Source organism: Diabrotica undecimpunctata, chromosome 1 (assembly GCF_040954645.1).
Source record: "Diabrotica undecimpunctata isolate CICGRU chromosome 1, icDiaUnde3, whole genome shotgun sequence".
Taxonomy (NCBI): Eukaryota; Metazoa; Arthropoda; class Insecta; order Coleoptera; family Chrysomelidae; genus Diabrotica; species Diabrotica undecimpunctata.
The window spans coordinates 65,444,969-65,465,790 of record NC_092803.1 but is presented as its reverse complement, the minus strand read 5'-3'; the positions used below and the strand labels follow the sequence as shown (position 1 = coordinate 65,465,790).

Sequence of the window (20,822 nt, the reverse complement as noted above, 5' to 3'; positions counted from 1 at the left end):
CGTAGTTTAACTAATTTTCTTCTTAACTCACTAAAGTACAAAAAGTCGCTAAATTGCAAATATCATAAATTCTAAAGACACATAATTATCGCCTGCAATAATATGGGTATCGCCTATAAAAACACTTGCCTAATTCCTGTCTATTCAAAGGACCACGCAGCAGTTTATATAACACGAACATGTGTTCTAGAAATAGCCAGCTAAGACACGGATACCGAATCAGCGCTATAACACGAGATTCCAGAAAGTTACCGATAAAGAGCTGTTCGAACTACGCTGTGCCAGGGTCGTAATTAATGGTCACATAACAATTTTATCGTCTCTCGGCTTTATTTAGCAACAAATTAAAAAATAAATGGCGTTATAAAATTTATTTACTTGAAAGTCATCTTTACTTTCTTGGTGTCCTAGTCACGCTTTGTGATACATCATACTAAGTTGACCTTTGAACTGCAAATAATGCCAGGTTTTTGTTACTTTTCCTGATTTCTACTTTGATTTTTGGCAAATAATATGTTTCAAACTATTCAGTATTCAAACCAAGCAGTCATTTGTTTGGCAGTATTTCGGAAACGAATTATTTTTACTTTATATTTATTTCCTTTTTATTTTAAAGTTTTCATCTTTAACCCTACAATCGCGACGCACGGTCTCGCAGACCGAATAAATTAAGTTAATTCTTTTGCCAACAGAATTTGTGAGCTGCCCATCTCAGTAGCTTCCTAACTCGAGTCTACCTTTCTGACTGTAGGTAGTGTGTTCAGTGTTAGAGCCCAATTTAAAACCCGGACCAGAGAAAACAGGAGCTACAGGTCGTTGTGTAATGTGTAACTGGAAAAAAATCGAAAAATTAGATTCTCCTGTAGCAAGTGTAAAGTATCTCTGTGCATTGAATTGATCGGTATTTGCGCAAAGTGCGTAGTTTTATTTTTTGTTTCGTTTTTCCAATTATACATGATTTATATGCTTAAAACCAATCTTTTTAATTTTTGAATAACAATTCATAAGTTATTTAGGTGTTTTACATATTATTACGTATAATAAATATTTAAAAAAAGAAAAAAATATATACATATTTTTATTTTCAAATCCAAAGCTAAAACATAAACACGGTTGGAGTTGCGACACCGTGGTCACGACTGGTGTAACTTTTTCACGTCACGACTGCAGAGTTAAAGTCATGCAAAACTGACTTTTTGGAGTATTTCGGAAAAAATGTACTTTTTACTTAACATAAGTCTGCTTTTGAATTTCTTCAATCGTGTGTATTTATTTTTGATTAACAAGAAAAGCTTTTTCGTTGTCGAAATATCTAATAATCACAATTATCCAGATTTATTCTCCGCGACAAATTAATAAGGAAAATCCAAGGATGGCGGCAACGACTCTGCGACAAATGAATAAGAAAAGTCCAAAGAAGCCCGCAACAACTCAGCTCGAAATAAAAAAGCCTTGATGATGATGAGTAGTTGCGATCAAGAAATACCGTTTGATTACGAGTTGCTGTTGATTAAAATAGAAATAATATAATCAACAAGTACTTTGTTAAGTAAAAAGTAGTTGTACAAATAAAATTAGATGTTAATTTAAACTGTTACAAAATAACTTCAGCATCAACTGAAGTGTTCATCTCTAAAGGCTAATTTCAGCCACTGATGGATGTTATGTTTTTGATACATGTTTTTGATGATGTGATCGAATTTTGGCAGATGATTGTGTTGAAAAATTGCTATGTAAAAACTTTTGTGTTGACTAAATTGTAAGTTCTACCGAATATCACAATGGTAGTTTTTGATTTGACAATATCAAAAATCTGAAATATAATTATTGCAATCGTGGTATAAGTAGTTCTTAAATTCTTATAGTTTTTTGAATATGTATTAGGATTCTTAATTCTCACTCTATTATTGTGCTAGTGTACTTCATACAGTACTTTGCTGCCATAAAAAAATCGATACTTCATTATTAGACTGAATTGTGCAGGATGTGACCATTAAGTGCTAAAGTTCAATCAGTTCAAATAATTTAAAGTCAGACCATGTTTATATTCTTCCTCTTCTCCATATTTGTACTCAGATACGAGCCACAAGTTTTTCTTAGACAATTTATGAACAGTACTTCTTCGGCATTTGCTCATTATGAGTTTGCTGTTGTAATCCCACACAGATTTTTATCCTCCGTGTCACCTTCTTTGAGATCACCCTCCATTATTACCTTTCCTATACATGTTTTACATCTCAGCTGGTCTTCCTCTCCGTTTGCTTTCTGGAGATGTCCATTCCATTACCCTTTTTGGCACTTCCATATCATAGCTTGTCTTCCTTTGCGTCTTCTTTCTGGATATTCCCACTGCATTGCCCTTTTCAGCACTTTGATCTTATAGCCAGTCTTCTTTCTGGATGTTCACGTTCCATTACTCTTTTTGGGCACCTATGACCAACATTCTTTGAACAATATCATACCACTGCAGTGCTCTGTTTTCCAATTTTTTTGTGAGCATTCTACTTTCATCCGAATCCATATTTCCTCAGTCCTTATTCTGTTCCTTCTGGTAATTTGGAAACATCTGCTCATAAAGTCCACTTCGACTGCTCTTATTTTATTTGGTATTTTTGGTATCACTGGCCATACTTCCTCTCCGTATAGTGCCACGTTTTACACGATGTCGTGAAACATTATTTCTTTTGTTTTTTTTTGGTGTGAATTTTGTTCCATATCAACCCATGGAGTGCTTTTGCAGTTTTCTTAGTTTGCTATATATATATATATATATATATATATATATATATATATATATATATATATATATGTGTGTGTGTGTGTGTGTGTGTGTGTGTGTGAGTGTGTGTGTGCGCGCGCGTGTGTGTGTTTTTGTGTTAAAAGTGAAGACACTAGGCCATCTCTTTGTTTTTCTCGATAACTTTGTGTCATGATAAATATATTGTCGAGACATGTTCTGACTTTTCAAAATGCAGATTGTGCTTCACTGTAGTTATCCATGTGTTGTCCTATTACTTTATCTTTTATTACTCGAAAAGATTCGTCCAATTGAAGGTATTACAGTAATCCCTGTATAGTTGTTAATCGATCTCTTCTCTTCTTTTGAAGTGAATACTTTTTATTGCTCAGTATGGTTTTTTGCAGGGACCTGAAGTTAAATTTAGCGCGACGCTTAATATCGAGACGCGTGCAGTAACCTTGCGGTATACATACAGTAATATATACTTTTTTATAACAATTCAAGAACAACTGGATAGATTTGGCTAATTTTAATTTTAAAAAATTTGTTTAAAATAAATAAATTAAATCAAATTAAAAACCATCGCTCCGTGCGTAGACGATAAGAAAGATGCTTCCCCTCCACGGCCACTCCCGGAGTACCACATCCCGTTTTTATTGACAAAAACGTACATTTTTTTTTCATTCATTATAATGAAATATAATGATAATGAAAATGAGGTAATTAAACATTAGATAATAATAAAATTGTAAAGGATGAGTAAATTCTGTATTATATTTAACAATTTTTTTTTAAATTACTAAAATCATTAAACAAAATTTTTAAAGAACTTTAATGTGTGGTGTTATTATAAAAAAATATTAACAATTCAGTAATAAGCATTTTTTTTAATGTGGACAACATGTATGATAAACTTCATTCACTTGGAATGTCTTTTCTTTTTTCAATTTTATTGAAAAACACTCTAATAAATAGAACACCTAAGTGGTGTATTTATTAGAGTGTATTTCAACAATTCCATTTTTATGTTTCCTGATCCTGGTGCTTTGTTGTTTTTGATTTTTTTAAATGCCGTAATTGTCGTAATACCATGTGTCTCATATTCGAATCTCTTATCTTGTAATAACATTGTGCAATCTTTTATTATTTCATTTGGCGTAATTATTTCTAAGATGTTGTTACCTAGTTTATTTCTTCTAATATTTTTTATTTTTTTCTAAGCTCTGTTGACCTGTTATAACCAATTGTGTTATCTTTGTCTCTACACATTCTCTCGCAGTATTCTTTCTTCTTCAGTTGTATTTTTCGCTTCACTTGTTGCCTAAGGGTAACATATTCATCTCGCGTTCTTGGTATTTTATCCTTCAACTACTTATGGAATGCACCTTTTTTTTCTAATCATCTCTTCTAAGTCTTCATTGTATTTCTCCAGATATTTATTCTTGTGTTGTTTCATACCAAGTGCTTCTTCAGCCGCTTTAGTTATTGTTTCTTTTAGATGTTGAAACATTTCCGTTGGTGTCCATGCTTGGTTTGTCTGGACCACAATATATGTCATGCCGAAGCTCGAGTTGTAGTGATATAGAAGAACGTTTGACATTACTTGGATGAGCAGAATACGTAATCAAACTGCACTCACTAGAAGTAAGAAGGACAACATCTTGGCTTAGAAAACTAACAAAATGATCCGTACAAACAAAATAATGCGTCTATGTTTTGATGCTGCGGAATCTTTGATTTTCGAGAGATCTTTTGCATGATCGGTGTCGATAAAGGTATTCTTTCAAGACACCACGCCTTGTTTGGAATACCAAGGGGAGTCATGTTCAAGAATTGTTTTGCTCTCATCCAGAGACCACGTATTGACTTTATCACAGGCACCCCCTTCTATAACCTGCGATGCTGTATTCTTAATCATACACAATCACTTTCTTTTTAAAACAGCATGCGACACATTTTATTTTATATCGCAAAACAGATAAAAATAACATTATAATAATTAAACTCAAATATTTTGGTTATAAACATATTCCGTTTGTGTTGCATATAAATATTGATACCATGAATCTGATGATCTACAATAATTATTATTATTATTAAACTCTATATGACTGATTTATCAGCTATAGTGCCGATATAATAAAACAGGAACAGCAATGCAATCGGCCAGAGTTCAGTGGCTGTAAAAGGTCACGATGTCACTGAACAGATAAAGAGAATATAATCCGTTTTTTAATACTGACGACATCAATTATTTATTGATCATTTCGGCAACTATAAATTTCTAGTTAATTTTAATAAAGGATTATTACAATAGGTAGCCGACCACTAAGCTAGCCCAGCATAGATAATCTGCTAATAGAAAATACGTCAGAGTACACAATTCAAGGTACACTACTTAATAACAAAGTAGCATACAGAAATTTATGCTTAATACTATCAGAAAAATAGCACTAACCAGAATAAAGAATCCCCCGCCCCCGGAAATATTCCAGCAAATTATTATTAGCGGCAAGAGGCCCCGGAGCCATCTAAGCTGATGAAAAATTGCTGTCAACATAGTTCCACCGGAGTGGAAAACGAGAAAAAAAACACGGAATATTCTTTCGAAATGTGTTACTTCGAAACGTAACACATGTTCCGCAAACAAAATTGTGGAAAGACTTAAAAACCTAAATATTGATGGGTGCCTGTTACCACGCTTGGACTGTGGAAATTTTCGGGTCCGGGAAATCATGAAAAAAAAAAAAACGGGCGCCAATCATGTGTTGATTCATAGCGAGCCATGAAGCGATTACTCTTCTACACGTCAAAAAGCTTAATAATAATAACTCTATGGATCGTAAGTCTAAGAAATTGACAAATTAGTGCTAGTAATTTATGATTAACATTGGAATATGAGCCAAAAACTAATAATAAAAAATGCAGTGCTAGCCAAAAGCTCCCCCCCCCCGTTGTATCTTTGAATGTTTATAAGGTTATATTTTACTTATAATAGTGAAATTTGGAGTGAGGAAATAAACTTCCGAAGGTTTCAACTCAATTCTGACGTCCGCCTCTGGTTATTTGTCAAAAAAGTTTTTGCAAAAGTGTTTATACCTTGAATATTTAGTTTAATTATTGTTTAACGAGACGTTTAAATGTTTACATACGCAGATTGGTACGTACTGTAAAGTAGCAGCTGTCATAATAATTGGTCGATGTAGAAACAATTTTCATGCAGCGGAACGACTTTTTAATGAGCGGGACCCCGATCTCCCTATATCGGGGACTTATTTGAGGGAGCTTCTTCGGAAGTTCGAAGAAACAGGTAGTGTTCAAAATGCCAAACGATCTGATCGACTCACAATTAGGGATGACAAAAAAATTGACAATTGCAGAAATGGTAGTGAACTCTACTTCTTCTCCAGCCCAAGTTGCGTCTATGTGTGCAATCATTCAAAGGACAGTACACTGAGTGTTTCACTAAAAAAAATTTCATTGATAGGTACAATTTAAAAATTGTGCACCAACTTACACATTTGTGCAGATAATGATCTCGAACGAAAACTAGAATTCTGTGAAAATGTGTCCAATCAACCTAACCAACTGCCAGATAACATGAAAACAATTTGTTTTAGTGACGAAAGTACTTTTTCCCTCAATGGAAATGTTAACACACATAATGTGACGTACTGGACTGACAGAAATTCTCACGTCTTTCGTGAAAAATATACTTAATTTCCAGAAAAACTAAATTTTTGAGCAGGTTTTTTGGGAAACCACAAGTTGGGCCTGTTTTTCTCAATACTATCTTCACCAGTGAAGGGTATCTGGACATATTTGTTATAAAACGTAATTGAGCCGTTAATTCTTAAAATTTTGGAAGAAAATCCAGATGAATACGGCAACTTGAAAATAACCGAAGTAACCAACAAAATGGTGCTCCTGTTCACTACTATGGTGCAATAAGACGTTACCTAGAATATCGTGGTAGATGGATTGGACGACGAGGTTTAATAGAAGGGCCAGCTCGGTCACAGGACCTTACACCATTAGATTTTTTTCTGTGGGGGTACTTCAAATATAAGGTTTGCGCTACAACACCCGACAGTATTGACATTTGGAAACAACGAATTGTTGAAGAATGTAGGGCAATTTCCCCCGACACATTTGAAGGTGTACGACAAGAGTTTAGCAATAGGATGCAGTACTGTCAGGAAGTAATATTAGAACTGCTTCTTAAATCTTTATTAATTAAATACGAAGCTACAATTTTAGTATTTATTTAATTTATTCATTAAAATCAGCTTAAACTCCAAACAAAATTAGCCATAAGGTACCATTTAAAATTATCGGTCACAGTGGCTCTGTAACGTCTTCTATGACTATTAATTCACCTGTTACTAGTTCAGAAGCCTACGCCCGCTTATTTCCTCCCTCCAAAATAACCGTTCAAAAGATGCGAGGTGGGAGGGTACTTTTGGCTAGCACTGTATAGTAAACCATTAACCTTAAACTTACAGTAAAATTAAAATTAACGGAACACAACAGTTTAAACTAAAGGCAGACAATTTAAACCAAATAATATTAAAGTAAACTAGCCCCTTCAATAAAAAAGCTCAGTATTCACATTATGCATTTTATTTCTTACAAATTAATTATATAATAGCGGACCAACTCGACATCGAGTTTTGATGTAAGTTTTGCTGATATTTAAGAGGGGCGGAGTCTAACGATCCATCGTTTCCGTCGCCTGGTGTAAATGTTCCAAAAATCCTAAAAATAAACTGTATCGACGCCAATTTTTTTAAATTGAAAATCGATACAGTAGTTTTTTAGGATTTTCAGGAAGATTTACATTAGGAAACGGAAACAATATGATTGTTAGACTCCGCCCTTCTTAAATAAAAAACGGAAGTAACTTTTTTTTGCATATTTTAGATTGTAAAATGCCACGTTTAAGAAAAAGAAGTCGGTTTGAGAACTCTAACTAACTAACTAACTAAATTTATATTTAAATATTATTTAAATAAAAAATACAGAAAACAGTATGATGCTCCGCGCTAGTCTACACTACCGCCTACTGTTCCACTTTTTTGAGAATACGCCACAATTTCACTTTATAATAAGTTTATTTTTTATTTATTTATTTAAAATAAACCTAATTTAAAGTAAAATTGTGGCTTATTCCCAACAAAATTAATAATATATTTCTAACTAATAAATTAAAAACAAAGTAATGCTTACCTCATTATTTAATTCTTTAAGTAATAAACTCAAAACGTAGTCTAAATCTCTAAATATCAATCACAACACCTCACACACGCTGCACTTGTTGGAAACAGAATACTTTCTAACTAAACATAAAAATAAAAAAATACCATCAGATAGTGTAAACCAGACCCCATAAATTAAAATCGGAGACAGGAGGATCCCGAATTTTGAGTGGTCATTATCGTTATTCCTTAAGTGGAAACACTTGTTGGTGCATTCCAGCATTCGAGAATTGACGCGTTGTTGCATTGTGTATAATATTGAATTCCTATACTTTACTATAGGAAAAATTCATTTTATGGCCGCAATTTTTAAACCGGTTCGAATTTTTAAAATTTTAAACCTTAGGGGAATCTACTCAACAATCTGTTTAATTATTCGAAAAAATTATTCTCCTACCTATCACCGTTTAGGAGGAGTATTGCGCACAAGAAAAGGGCTTAGCCTTTTAGTATATAAGAATATATAATATATTTTTTTTATATAAAAGTATTAATTTATTTATTAATTTTAAACTACTAAAGTACATTTTAATAAGTGCTTATTTTTGCAATTTCATTCATAATTTCTTAGATGTCAATATCTTCTAAAATGTCTGTCTTAATTGACATAAGCATAAAGGATTTTGATGCAGTCTTGATCTTAATCCATTTTTTATAAACATTAAACAAGAAAAGCTTCTTTCACAAGCTACTTGGGTAAAAGATAATGTCAACATGTATTTAAATGCAAGGCCAATCGTACTATATGCTCCAGTTAATAAATTACACCTGTTCAGAATTCTGTTATTGTAGGCTTTGCATTATTTTACATTAGAATAAAATATTGTCATCACTTTCTGATCATTATTATCATCATTAGAAGGGTTTGTTGTTTCTGACATGTACTCTGTAGTTCTATATCGATATTCTTCCAAGGTCGACTGTTTTATTACGTCCCATGAATTTGCTAAATGAATTAACTCTCTATGTTTATTTTGTAAATAATTTCGATGAAAACGCAATATGCATTTAACTTCTGAGATAGTTTAAGTTTTAAACTATTTGACCGATCGGGGGGAAATTTCGCACAAATTTAAAAGACGGTAATTCCTCGATGTTCAAATGTATTAATAACATTTTATTTTGTTAATAAAAAATTAATAAAATTTATACTTAAATTAGTGCAAAAAACTGCTTTTTCGCAAATATCTCCGTAAATTATTTATCAATTTTAATTTAAAAAAACGGGAAAATAAAGATTTCTTGATATAAAAAATGATATAAATATTGTTTATGTAAAATGTAAGGGAGAAACTTATAGACAAAAAATCAAATTGTGACCATAAATTATTGTTTAAAAAAAAACGCAAGGTAAAAATACGAGTATTTTTTCATCTATTCGTCATCTAGTAACTCCCATCTATGTCTTAAAAGCTTCAGATATCTGCGAAAAATGTTTCGACCTTTTTTTTAACCAGACTGGGCTTTATAACATTGTCGCCTTTTTTTAATAACTCGTAATATTTAATCGATTATTGATGTTAAAGTACGTCTGCCGTTGGCCTTTAGAAAAATAAAAAAAATTATCGTCCCCAGATTACAGTTCTAAAAATAAAATGTCTGTGCCACGCGAAAGTAATAACCGATAAATATGGTTTTAAATTAAAAATAATTTTTAATCGCATTTCATGGGCCAGGTAAAATATGTTAATTACAAAAAAAAAACAGCTTTGATTATGGGCATCTGATTTTGTTAAAACGATACTCCAAACACAGCAACTAGTTGCTGTTAGTAGCACAAACTTGGTTTTTTATTTATTTATTTTTTTTTTTTAAATTAATCAGACAACGATGTGTACGATTTACCGATCAAACGGTCACATATAAATTCTGTACAAAGTCAATGAAACCGGTAAAAACTCTAAATAATGTATTTGCTGAGACTTAACTACATTTGACATTTAACTTGAAAATCGTTGTGAAGAAGATAGGTTTAGAAGCTTATTAACAGTAAGAATAACGCAGAACTGAGACTAGAAATAATGAAAAAGTTATTCTACTCCTTAGAAAACATGTCTAAAACAATATATATACGGTTGTGACTGACGTTCACTTGATGTTCCTTGATGGCGCTATCGGAATGGGGCGATAATCATCGCCCGGTAATGGTACCTCTATCGTGTGAACGCCCCTTTTAAACTATCCAGCTAAATGAGTCTTCCGGTGCACCAAGGAAGTCTCGTTTAACCCAATATCCATCACCATATCAATAAACTCGTCAAATCTGGCCCAGTCCAGGAAAATTTTTGGACAACACGTTTCTAGAAAAAAAAACAAAACTTATAATCTAAATGAATACATAATATTCTTTAAATTTTTTAAAAAGACTTAAGACCGTAAAAAATAATTTTCTACTGTCCACTGTCTGAACAACACATTTTTAAGGAAAAATATATCAAAGGCAACAATACTTACGGCCTACATACATCTTAGTTCTATAAAAAATAATTTTTTTAATGTAAAAGTAGATCTTATAAACCTGGTTTTACTAAAAAAAGAAAGTAAAATACTCTTATGTTTCTTCTTTCAATCGTTGGGTTGGAATGTTGTATTCATATTTTCCTACTTTTTTATTCTGACCTTTTCAAATATATTGTAGTATTTCTTCACTTTCACTGTTATTTTCAGCTCTACGATTTGTGTTTTAACCTCCTTTATCTCTTAATCTATTCATTATATGCATTTTCTTTAACTTTTTTATATCTGAAAATAAATTAGAAATAGTAAAAGAATACTTATACGTAAAAGTATATGAGGACTTGTGTCTTATAACGTTCTATACAACTTTTTTATAGGATCAATGAAAAAGATGTAAGCTTTAATAGTTACTTAAAGTGTTTAAAAGTGTATAAATTGATCAACTTTTATTAACTGTTAAGTGTTATGCTAGTGAGACTTAAGAAAAAACAAAAATGGATACAACAGAAGCCGAATTAAATGTTAAAATATTTCAAGAGGCAAGACATTACTTCTTGTTCTTGCGGAAGTACTACTACTACGGATCTTTTCAGAAAATTCTCGTCAAGACACCACCTTTTGAAAGAACGGTAGCTTTGTATGAATGGACACAATTCGGAGATTCGGAAACCAACGATTCACAAAAACAGATGTGTCACTCGGCATAACTTCCACTATCACTCTACAACAAATCCTTACCACATAATTACGAAGAGTCAAACAAGGTGGTTCTTAAATGTTTAGTCTGGTATCTTAGGTAATTATGTAAAAGGCCCTTTCTCTTTGAGGAAACAGTAAACGGAAAGGTATATTTAGCCTTTTTAGTAAATCATTTACATATTTTACTTGAAATAGTGCCCCTCAACATCCGTCAACAATTATGGTATTTATATGACGGAGCACCTTCTCATCAAAAAGCCCTCATCCAAGACGAATTTAATTTCCTAAGAGATTAATAGGAAGAGATGCTCCAATTTATTGGCTAGCTAGAGCCTCCAACAATAATTGTTGACATAAAGTTCAGAAACGCATATTATGTTACACCACAAATGCTTACAAACGTAAGTTGATCATTTGACAACCGTCTTTAAGCCTTTGTTGACGTTGTGGGAGCTTATTTCGAACACATTCTCTGCAATGAACATAACAATAATTTCTTTATTTAATTTTTTTATTTTGTTTGTATGCTGTATCTTAATAAACTAAATAAAAATAATAAATAAATGTAATTCATACCCATTTTTCCACTATAGTTTAAAATATCTCCAAAACTCTTAAGTACCTAGAGGTGTTTTGAGGAAAAGGATTCTTGTAACGAGGAAAAAGCGGATTTTAGATTTAAAATAAAATAGAGGATGTTTCATAAAACATATATTTGATGCGGTACAGTGTTATGGAAGAACCTGCATATTTGTAGCGAATTTTAAAATGTCAAACTTACAGCTACCTCCTATTTTTGTAAATAACTTCTTTAGTATTTCCTATAATAACAGACTTTGTCACAAAATTTGATCGCCCTGTACATTACTTTATCGTTACTGGTTAATTTTTCTAAATGGGTATGTTTTACCTATTTTTTCCCAATATTTTTAAAATATAACAGAAAATGAACATACCCCCTAAAATAAGGTAAATCACATAAAACGTCGTTTTACAGTTAAGTATAGTAAGTACATATCAAATGACTTTAGACAATGGGCAAGAGTGCTTATAAAGTTATTTGCATTTGAATGGGATTACATCCCAAACAATACAACAATTAACACAGCAATCCCATTATGCTTATATTGTTGTGATACATATTTACCCATTCAAATAGAAATACCTTTAATAGAACTCTTGTGTCAATTGTCAAAAATACTTTAGTCTCTATGGGATATTAATTTTATTGAAAATAATAATACCATTATGTGTTATATAAAGTACTTGTCTTCTTCATTTGCCGATCTCGATTATCGAGCGTTGGCTATAAAATTGGCTATAGTAATTTTGTTGACGACAGCTCAGAAAAGAGATGCAGTGGATCTGTTAAACCAATCTCTCAGGTTTCTAAACCATGACGTTCTTCTTCGACCTGGCCCACTTCTTCCGTCTACCTTGCCTTGTATTATTAAATGGAGTATATTATATCTCTCTGGGTGGCGCATAACATGGCCAAAATATTCAAGTTTGCGATTTTTAACTGTTTTGACGACTTCCGTAACTTTTCCCATCCGATGCAAAACAGCTTCGTTACGAACTCTATCCAACCAACTTATTCGTAGGATTCTCCGATACGCCCAGATTTCAAAGTACTTGTACATTATTATTTATGCAATTGCACAATATTTTCTGAAGAAACAAAATTTATATAACCAACAAAAATTAAACTGCACAAGCTAGATTTATTTTTTAGATAGTAAAAATCTTTAAAAACATTGTTTTATGTATTCGATCATGATCACTAAATCCTTCTCTTTTTTTCAGGTAGGTTATGCACTGAGAGTAGACTGGAGGCAATTAACTAGGTGATTTTGGACATACAGTTTGTGGTTGCCCCTTTTCTTCTGGAAGTAGAAGTAAGTAATATCTAGTTTAAGACTTTAGGACATTGCGAGGTTTGTTAACAAAACTGATTGTTTGTTTGTGAGTAGTAAATTTAAACATAACTTAAACTAATGTATAGGAGATGAGTCAATACTCACAATCTTAAGTAGTTTTTTTATTGGTAAATTTTTTTTTGGCTACCGGTTTCGGAGACTTACAATATGTGCACCATCATCAGGCCACAGGCCACATATGTCTGTGTTCTAACAAAAAACTATAAGCTAAAAACAACATGAAACAGACAATGTACAACTAAATCAAAAAAGAGTAAAAATTAAAATAGGCCAACCACTATAACCATATTTAAGTAAGAGAATTTATACTATATAATAATAATAATTAAATTAAATAAAATTTAGGAAAAGCTATACTTGTAAAAACGCTGCTTCATTTCCCATGTATAATCCCATAAGAAAATACTAGGGTTCATTCTGCTCATTTTTTGATCGTCTTGTGATGGGGGTAGAATAGTTCGTCGGATCGTGACGTATAATACATCATTGTAAAGGAGGGGGTAGCGAATATGTTGGGACAGAAAAAACAAACATTGCGGCATTGCTAAGAGGGCATTACATCATATCTTTCTTATCTTTGTTATTAGTCCGATTGGAGCGTGTGATACGTCAAATAAAAGAGAAGGATGTCACGAATTTATTAAGATATAAAAAACAAACAAGGCGACTACCAAAAGGGCACTACACAGTGTCTCCATTATTAATGAACGTATAGTTACATACGAGATGTTTAGGGCACTATGGATAAAAATATTTAGTTTAACCAAAAGACAATTTTGATTTATTGGCTTAAAGGCCTTTGTGTGATTACAAAATAAACAACTGAACGAATCCTAACATGCGACATAGCAAATAAAAGAGGAGGATATAACGAATATATTCGAATACGAATAGCACGAGATAAGTCACCAAATGGACCAAGAAGTATTGGCAGACCAAGAAAAAGATGGTGCGACAATTTAAACAATTTAGGAGGCTAATATTGAAGAAGAAACAGGCTTTAAATCCTACATACAAGAAGGAAGAAGAAGAAGGATTGGACTGGCAAAGTTACTATTCCATGTATAAAGTGGCAAAAACATTTCCTGAACGTAATTTCGACAGCAAACGATTCCAAATATTGTAGACAACGCTACTAAAAAAAATCTTGATATTCAACGTTCTTTGAGGAAACTATTCAATTAACTGAAAACACAAGAAACGAACTGCATACTAAACCAATATGATAAAGAGAAACAAAAAATAAAGATATGATTTTGGTGGAATGTTTAGATTTTACGTGGCTATAATAAAAGAAAATTTATACTCACAACCAAAACAAAAACAAAAGGAACAATTTATTTATTAATAATACTAATTATTATAAGTGCATTAACACCTATACTAATTTTTGATTAGATTACCCACGATAGCGTTTTATTATCAGCCAGCACTCTCAAGTGAAATATTTGAACAGTTGTACTACTCATTATGAATTGATGATATACAATTTTAGGAAAGAGGATGTTTCGCTTTAAGTTGAACATCGCTATTACATTATATAAAATTAGATAATAATTTGATGCATACGTATTTCTCAAAGCGGTTAAAAAAATAAACTATAATATCTAAACTATAAATATGTTCATTATGTCGATACCGTTGTAATTGCCAGCGTATATATCTATATATTAGTTACTACAAACTATTATAGAATTGAACAATGTAACACATAATTATTTTTCGTATTTGTTTTTGACGTAGTTAAATACAAAATGTAAACAATTAATTTTTATGAAAAGAAAACTTTTAAAGGAATTAATAAAAAAAAGCATTATATTTGTTGATTTTAAACGTTTTAAACGTGTAAACTCATGGTCAGCATATTTGTCCAGTCATTCAAACTAAATATCTTGTCAATTGTCTTTCAATCCAAATCATTTGGTGCAAAATCTGAACTGTAGGGAGGCGAAGTGTCTTTCACACCAAATCATTTGGTGTAAAATTTGGATTGTAGGGAAGCGACGTAACGGCTATATCCAATATTTCTATAAAAAGCTACAATGTTTTATCAGATAGTAATTTAAATTTATTATCCAAAAATTCAACATAGATTAATTTCAGTCTTCTTTGTGCTCTGATTTCAAGAGAAATAAATGTTTAATTAATGTTCAGTTAGTGTGAATTTATTTATTCTTTATGGAATAAAGAAACTCTAAAGAGCCTTTGAAAGATGTCATTGTGAGACCGAAAGAAAAATGAATTGATAAGCAAAAAAACCAAAATAGCAGACTTCGTGGAACGTGCTCTAAAACTAAAATGAAAATGGGCTGTATTACAAAAGATATGAAGGTAAAAGAGGGAAGAAAGAGATTGGACGTAGGAGACCATTTACTGCAATAATATCAAAAGGCAAATGAAATGGATTTGTGATATTAAACAAACGTGTCCAATATGGAAAATTCAAACTTAAGACAAGGATAAATGGAACTGATTGGAGAGGCTTGTATTCATAATATAACAGGCTATATTATGATTTTTTATGGTATTTTATGTTTTTTTTTTGGCTTTGAGAGCATAATCGAAGTTTTACTTATCTTATTATCTAGCAATAGAGAAATTTTGTGATATAACCTTTCACTAGTCTACCGGTTTAGTGGAATCCATTGACTTACACGTTGTTTATATTCTTATAAAGTATTTTATTGGTGGCGTGTGAGCCAATACCATTATAATTTCTCTATAAGTTATACTTGGACTTATGAACAAATAGATTATATTAGGTGTGCATTCAAATTCATGGAAACAGTAGTTAACGGTATGTATACAATTTATTTCTTTAACCAGATACATTACACAAAATATATTAGCGAATGATAATTTCCAATAAAAGCGCTACCCGAATTTTCTTGCCATTTACACATAATGATTGTTGGAATTCAAAACTTGCACTATCAGAAACTGCTAGACATCTAATTTACTAAAAATTTTCAGCAGACCCCTCGTAATGATGCGGGGATGCCCAAACGACACTTTACTCGCCGGTCGATATCATCGTCTCATATATCTCCTAAAGTTGTTGTACAGACAAGAAAACAGTTAGATGCTATGTTGAAATCATATATTATATCGAAGTTTTTTATTATTCGTGCGATAGGTCATTTACCTATATAATTGGATGGGCCATTCAATGAACCTCTTTTCGATTTTTTTATTGTGTTTCTGTTACTAGTGTCATTGTCCTTTTGGGGGCGATAACTTTTACGTGTTTTTTAAGGAAAAAAACACAAGAAGAATATTAAGTTTTTTACAAACTTGCTTTTGACTCATCAAAGAAACTACTGTTATAAACAACTGTACCGTGAAAGAATAGGTTCATTTTAAAATATCCATCTAATTGAATGTGACAATACTCCTTGTTTCAGTCTATTATTAACTTTTTAAATAAAGGATTCCTTTTTTCGTCTAAATATGCTTCTGCAATATATAGTGGGCGAGGACAGGGGCAGGAGGGACTGAATAATTTTAAGAGAACATGGGATTGCATTAAGGCTCATTGTTCAGTGTGGTTCAGTCCTTTTGTGTCGGTTATATGTATAGATCATATTATAATAGGAAAGGTAATGTTCGTTGCTCGTTACTGTATAGATATGATATTAGTAGGAAACACTGAAAGCAAATTGGAGCAAAGACTGAAAGAGTGAAGAGAGTGGAGAGAGAAAGTTTCTGATAAGAGTGGGAGTAGAGTATTGTCAAATACTACATACCTTTGGAAGGTACTAATATTTATATGACTTGGGATAGAAACATACGGAGCCGTTTATTAAGGGAAACCAACCCCGCCCATGAAGAAATGCCAAGATTTATCAGAAATCTTAGATATTTAGAAATCTTTAAACAATGTTGTTACAACGCATTATTAGCACATACTGTACCGAAAATAAAAAATTAGACAGATGTCAACGATGCTGTTAAAGGAGTAATTGCATGTTGTATATGATATGAAAGTAAAAGGGCTAAATGTAAAATTTACCCCTGGTATTCACGATTTTTACACTTTTATAAATCCGTATCCGTATCACATATTCAATAAGCCTTTTTCATATAAAATATACCCTTTTTGTTTTTTTTTTTATTTTGTTTAAACACCCATTTAATTGATCGGGTTTTGCCAAGGTGTAAACATTAGAAAAATTTATTCTGGTACAATTTGTGAAAACGTGATTTATAATATTAAGGTCGTGGCATATTATCGTGCACGTCGCGTTTCCAGCACATAGCGTTTAGTTTCCGAAAAATATAATTTAAATGGTTTTAAATATGAACACCGCACACTGTCCGGAACATAGCGTTTCAGACACTTAACGGTTCCGTTCAGTATATTTGAAAACAATATTTTACTGATGCCGACGGCTACGTAACCAGTCGTAACCGGTTGGTAAGGATAATGTGAATTAGATGTCCATCGTTTTCCCCCAGTTGTTTATTTAGGTATTTGTTTGATTTTGATACAGAGTATTTGAAAAAATAATTTTCGAGGCTATTTTGTCATTTATGCATGTGTTTTTATTGGTTTGTGACAATTAATCACGGAAGTGATAAACAATTAGGACTTTTGTACGGAAATGATACCTCTTCTTTTTAAGAATACTTTTTTGTATGATATGTATGGCTTCGTTAAATGTAGTATTTTGTTTTTTAACTGAAGGTGAAATTAAATTTAAAACATTTAAACTGAATCCTATTCATTCTAAAATATCCATAATATTTTTCATCGTCATCAATTAATTCTCTGTATAAAGTCCAGTATTCACATTCCTTCTTCCTTTCTCTTAGCATTGGATGTACTTCAAACCTTCTTTTTAACACAGTTTTTCATTCTTCATCGTTAAGTAGAAGAGCAATTGCACATAATTTTTGTCGAGAACAGCGAGATCATATCTTCACCGAACCAAACTGAAACGTTGTATGTATGAAAATGTGAACGCTCAGCCCAATTGCTGGAGTGGAAACGCTACGTGCCGGAAACGTGCACGATAATATTCCGCGACCTTTTCGTAATTTAATTTCTTACTTCCGTCAGAACCGTGCAAGAATTATCGCTTTAGTTGAAGAAGCCCATTCACAGCGGTTCGTGGCGAAAAGAGTGGGTGTTTCTCAGAGTGATGCCTCACGAATATGGAATAGGTTTCTGAAAACAAATTTGGTAGACCCCGAGTTTCCAATGAGCAACAGAATAGATATATCAGAATTTACATTCAGAGAAATTTTATGTATGTACCAGCCTTCCATAGAGACTTCGAGTATGCTACAGGAGTATCGTTGGCTACAATAAGAAGAAGAATTTTACAGTTAGGTTTAAGGAGTTGTCGACCAATAAGAATTCCTCAGCTACAACCTGGACATGTTATGTACCGCCTGCAGTGAGCTCAAGAACACATACAGCTCCCTCAACAGTTTTGGAATTTTGTGCTTTTTTCATTCGCGACCCGAATCTGTTTAAATAGTGATAGGCGGCGAATTTGTGTTTGGCAAGAGACAAAAAGACCTGCACAACTAGCATATGCCCGTCCCATACTTCCATACGCTGGTGACAGTGTTATGTTTTGGGCAGGTATTATGGCAGGCGGACACACGGAGTTGGTGGTAATTGACAGGACTCTAACAGTACAAAGGTACATCACACGGATTTTAGAACCTCATGTAAGATCATGGCGAGAAGCAGTGAGTGAAAATTTTGTATTTATGTATTTAATTTTTTAGTTATTAAAAAAAAAGTATCTTCTAAAACAAAAATATCTGTCAGTTTTGTGATATTTTTTTTATATATTATCTATTATAACAGTACTTTCTGAAGATAGTTAATAATAGCAAAACTTTTGGGTGATTGATAAATTTTGAAACTATGTGTACAACGCTTCTAATACAAGCTGGATTTTCATACAAGCTTGAAAATAGTAGAAGAGTCCTTTGCGAAAAGCCAAATTTTGTTTCTAGACGACTATACTCTTTGAGGCACTGGATGAAAAATTATTTAAGTCCAAGCCAACTTCATTTATATATTTTATTATATATTTTATATTTATAACGTCAATAAACTTACTATAACCTTTAATTGTGGCTTAGTCCCATTTAAATAGTAATTACTTTAAAATGCCACAAGAAAATAGCTTCAGAACAACTTCATTCCTTTTTTTGACGAAACTTGTTTTACTAAAACTGCATTTGATTTAGTAAAAAGAATTTGCCCATTGTCGGATAGTAGTCCACACAAAGCTAACCGGATAGAGGGGCAGGCCATGTGGTAAGATCAGAGGAAGGCATGGTGTTAAAGACAGTGTTTTTTGAGAGATCAGACGGTAGATCAGTAGAAAGTCCCAGAAAAAGATAGAAGGATGATGTTGAAGCCGATTTATTTAGGATTGGGTTATGACAATGGGAAATTAAAGCGCAAAATCGTAGAAGATGGAGATGGCTATAGTGGATGCTGCAAAGACTCACCCCGAGTTCTAAAACCAGTAAAGAAGACAATTTTGACCCAAGATTACTAGTGTTTTTACTTACTTACTTACTCCGTGGCGTTACAACCCTTCAGACTTCCTCCCACACCAGTCTTACTGTTCGTTCGTCCGAATGTCTTCTGAGGTGTCCTGCCCATTGGAGTCTTCTGGACTTTATTTCTTTTATGATGTTGACGTCTGGGTAAAGTTCTTCGAGCTCTTTGCTAGTTCTTATCCTATATTGTCCTGATGCTTCATCCAGCACAGGGCCAAAGATCTTCCTTAGTGTTTTTGTCTTAGATTAATCATTAATCTAAGCTTTTGGTTAACTAGTCAGTCAGGACTATTATTGTAAACAACAATTTTATTAATAACAACGTAACGGTAGTATTTACTTTATTAATTGCTGTTAGACTTATATTAGGATAGTTTGTTTGATTGTTATGGTTCGGCATATTGGATAGTTTTATAGATAGAACACGTTTGGGTTTTTAATAATGTTACGATAATAGTTTTTTTTTATAATAATTAATAACATGTAGATAAAAAGTGAAATATGGGTAGAAAGGATTGTTTCGGTGATGTTAAAAAATGTCAAATTGTTTAAGTTATTATGATTTTGGTAATAATCATTTGAACTATATACCTAATAAACTGCGCCTTAAGGTATCTTTTGCGTTTCCCATTTTTGCCCAGTTTCTTCTTCCTTAGAGTTGATTCTCCCATTGGAGGTTAAAAATCATTAGGCTTCTAATTTTTCTCACAGCTGTCCTGAATAATTAAGTAGAAATAATGATAAACCACTCTCTTAAATTTCTAAGCCAACATATTCTTCTGTCAAAACTGCGCTCGGCCTATATCTTTCCTTCCATTATTAGTCGTAGCATTGCATATCTGATTCCTCCTATTATATGACTAAAGTACTCTAGCTTTTTCTGTTTCATTGTTCACTTCTTCATTTGTAATACGATCTATTCGTGGTACACGTAATATTTTACGGTGCCACCTCACCAACTTTCGAATACTTTTAATTAAGCAAGCTAGATTTTTTGAACGTCCATGCCTCAAAGCTATACAATAATAAGGAAAATATATAGTATCGTAATAGCCTTGTTCTTAATTCTAAAGTTATATATCTATTGGTAATAGTTTATGAAATTATTGTGGATTATGAAAAGGTCTTTGACACCATAAATCAACAAAAAATGTTGGTAACCTTGACATAATGCCTAACTGACTATCGGTATAT

At 32.3% G+C, this 20,822-nt stretch overlaps 1 protein-coding gene across 7 annotated transcripts in view; it reads left to right on the top strand.

Moving 5' to 3' along the window:
- The window catches only part of LOC140450210 (E3 ubiquitin-protein ligase RNF19A-like), a 246,140-nt gene that overhangs the window by 73,767 nt on the left and 151,551 nt on the right, over positions 1-20,822 (top strand). For 3 of the 7 annotated variants that reach the window (XM_072543729.1, XM_072543701.1, XM_072543712.1), the window contains one exon: positions 12,961-13,052. The exons of 3 other annotated variants lie outside the window; for them this stretch is intronic. The gene's annotated coding sequence lies outside the window, so the exon portion shown is untranslated. The remainder of the gene's footprint in view (positions 1-12,960; positions 13,053-20,822) is intronic. One more of the 7 variants, XM_072543721.1, reaches the window with a different exon arrangement.